Source organism: Bos taurus, chromosome 18, assembly GCF_002263795.3.
Source record: "Bos taurus isolate L1 Dominette 01449 registration number 42190680 breed Hereford chromosome 18, ARS-UCD2.0, whole genome shotgun sequence".
Taxonomy (NCBI): Eukaryota; Metazoa; Chordata; class Mammalia; order Artiodactyla; family Bovidae; genus Bos; species Bos taurus.
The window spans coordinates 49,893,750-49,897,487 of NC_037345.1; positions in this window are offsets into that span (position 1 = coordinate 49,893,750).

Here is a 3,738-nt window from a genome sequence, read left to right on the forward strand (position 1 = left end):
TCTCTTTGTAGCAGCAGAATCACAGTATTGATCCTCACTGGCTTAAACTGAATGGGCTGGCCATTCCTGAAGCAATCATTGTGTCTTTCCAGGGATCATGTACCCTCACAAGCCAGGCAGTGAGGTCAGCCCCATGCTGACAGAGTGAAGGAAGAGCTCCTTAAAGGTGAATCAGGATACTATTACCACAAACAGGGATGAATAGGTACAGGCTGGCAGAAACACAGCTGTCGGCTAGGTGACATTTGTGCCCCAAACCTCACTACTGCAAACACCTTGCCCCTCCACATCTCCGGCTGCCCAGTCTTTACCCCTCTCTTGCTCACAACAGAGAAGGTGTATAGGATGGCATCAGCTTGCCCCAGCCTGACATCCTTGAGGTTTTCCTCCAGATAATACCTATTCCTCTGGCAGCTCCTCAGGAAAGTTTTCTGCATCTTTTCCTTGGGTCAATGAAAAAAAGAGAAAGTAGGTCAACTAAGAACAAGGGATTTTAGAGTGTGCTAGTTCTAGAAGTCCAGGGTTTCTGGGATGCCAGAACTTCTGTAACTTGGCAGAATGTTAGGCGATCTAGAACACAGGAATATTCTATAGTGTTAGTGCATGAACAATATTAGGCTTCTCCCCTGCCTATCAAAGAATCCACACTGCAGAAGTTTCTGAAAAACAACCTGGAAATTTGATGATTCTAGAACTGAAGAGTGTTCTAGAATGCCTATCCCAGTAGGAATGTTTTACAAGCCAGAGATTCTAGAATGCTGAGAATTGTAGGACATAGAAAAGAATCTGGATTACTAGGAAATCTAGAGCATAGCAGTGTTCTGGAATGTCAACCCTTCTAGATCACTAGAGGATTGCTTTGCATTCTAAGAAATCCATAATATCAATGGGCTCTGGATTGCCAGAGAATCTAGAAGATGAGCCCTAAAAGATGAGTGAGTCTAAAACATGAGTGTTCTGAAATGTCTGTGCTCTAGAATATGCGGGTATTTTGTGATGCTCATAGAGCTGGAATATTGAGAGAGTTTTTTCCATGCCAGGGAATCCAGAATACTGTTTTGGGATACTAGTGATCCTAGAACTGAGGGTGAGAATGTCAGAAAATCTAGAATACTAAAGAGATTTGTTTGTTTTTGTTTTTCATACCAAGGTAAAACCCTATGTGTGAGCACATACAATGGAGGAAGCTTCTGGAATGCCAGGACTCTAGAACTCTGAGAGATTCTGAAGGATTGAGATCAGATCAGGATCTGGGAGTGACATAGAAACAACCCTGGGGGGGGTAGTAGCACTGATAGGGAGGGACTGGGAGCTGGGAACTCCAAATTCTGGGGGGAGGGGAAGCCAAAGCCATCCCCGGAAGTTGCAGTGGTGAGCCAGAGGCTGTTGCCTAGCAACGAGCATTGAAGATGCCCTGAATCCCAAGCAGAAGGGAGAAATTTCGGCAGCGCCCCCAGCAAATGCTCCAGCTACAGGGTAGGAGATGGGGAGGGGGGCAATGGGAGCAGGGCCACATCGTCCTGCAGGGCCATGTCAGCAGGGATCATGGGAGCCACACGAAGACAGGGACACAGCCCACAGCACATTCAGTGGGCAGAGCCGGGCACTCCATCATTGAGCAGGGACAGCCCACGGACGTCCCTGAATGGGGCCTGAGTGCCATCATTCCTGCTCCAAGAGGCTGTGTGTCCTGGACAGTGTGTGAGCCCAGACTTATGGGTGGCAGTGTTGGGTGGAGACTGTGGGTGGTGGTGACGGGTGCATGTGTCTGTGTGAGTCAGCCCGTATGCCTCAAGGTAAGGAGGGAGGGTGAAGAGACCCCCTGTCCCCCTTGCACACCCCCTGGAAGAAGGAGCAGGAGTCGGGGATGAGGTCGAAGCTGAATTGATTGCTGTTCTTAGCCTGGGGTCAGCCCTTTGGTCAGGCCTGGTACCCTGTGTGGGTGGAGCCTGGGATCTACTCAGGGTGGGGCTAAGGCTACAGACCTGGAAACCTTAGGGTTTGGAACCCCTGGAGGGGCAACAAGAAGTGGGTAGGGTTTGGCACCCTAAGTGTGGGGCCTCAGCCTAATTCTTGTGGGAAAGGATTTGGTCTGAAACTCAGAGGAGAAGGGATGGGGAACTGGGGTTCAGGCTCTAAAGCGCTGATGCCTTTGGGAGAAGAGAGGGTTTTTAATTCCAAGAAAAGTGGAGCCTTGAATTTATAATGAAAGGACTGGGCTGGGCTTGAGACCCTCTGAGTTGGACGGTTGTGAGCAGGGCTTGGAGCCCTAAACCCACTAAAGTGGGAGCAGGTGGGGACTAAGGCCCCTTGTGGCTTGGTGCTCCCAGTGGTAGATGTCCCTAGGAAGGGAGGGGACTGGAATTCTTTTTTTTTTTTTTTCTTCTTTTAATTTTATTTAGTTTTGACTGTGCTGGGTCTTCATTGCTGCATGGGCTTTTCTCTAGTGAGGCAGGGGTCTATAGCATGCAACCTTCAGTAGTTGCTGCATATGGACTCAGTAGCTGCAGTTCCCGAACTCTAGAGCACAGGCTTAATAGTTGTGGTGCACAGGCTTCGCTGCTCCGAGGCATGTAGGATTTTCCTGGATCAGGGATCAAATCCGTGTCTCCTGCTTTGGCAGGCAAATTCTTTACCACTGAGCCACCAGGGAAGTCCCAGGACTAGAATTCTTTAAGGAGAAAAAGTCTGCAATTCTGGGAATGGGCTCTCAGCTTTTAAAAATTCAGTCAGGGAAGTGGGTGTGGTACCCTCTGGAGGTGGGGGGGTGGAGTGAAGAGGGGTGCAAGTAGGGGAGCAGAGCCGGGGGAGCCCTCTGGAAGGGAAGCAGAGTCTGTGAATTAGGGGCCCAGCCATGGTCCTGTGAGAGGCAGAGGCTACAACTTTCCTAGGAACAAGCTATTGTTTGTCAAGCCTGGAACCCCTGAAACACAGGGCCTTGAGAAGGGGCCAATCCTGTGGGAGGGTGTAGAGTCCGGGTACCGTCCGGGGGTCGGGACCTGGAGCTTGGTGCAGCATTAGAATTAGCCCCCGGAATCCTGAGTCTCTCGCGTAAGAACTGGGCACCCGTGGGTTCTTCCGGAATCTACCCCCGTCGGGGAGCAAATTCTGATGGATTTCTCCCAGGACTGTGAGCCGAGAGATGAGGTCTTCCAGAGGGAGTCTAATTTAGGGGAACCGGGCTTCCTAGGTGGCTCAGCGGTAAAGAATCTGCCTGCAAACCAGGAGATGCAGGAGACGCAGGTTCTATCCCTGGGTAGGGAAGATCCCCTGGAGGAGGGCATGGCAACCCACTCCAGCATTGTTGCCTGGAGAATCTCATGGACAGAGGAGCCGGGCGGGCTACAGTCCATAGAGTCTCACAGAGTCGGACACGACTCAAGCGACTCAGCAAGCTTTCACGCCTACCACCTACGCATCGACTAAGAGGAGCCCCAGCAGCTCCACACTTGGGGCCTCTCCTTTAAGACAGGATTCACTGAGCCAGTACCCTTCTAGGCACTGAAAATTCCGGGCCCCAGCGCCCCCCGCCCGGCACCTGTCCACGTAGCCCCTCCCCTGTCGTCTCCTGATTGGCCGTGTAGGCAGCGCCCCCTGGTGGCACCGGGCTCTGATTGGCGGGAAGTTCGCAGCCCGCGACTGGGATTGTGGAGAAAATGAGTAGGCCTCCGGCGGGGGCGGGAGGCGGGGTAGCGCCGAGCCGGACCCGCTGGACAGACGGGCCGCCTGGAGCGCGAC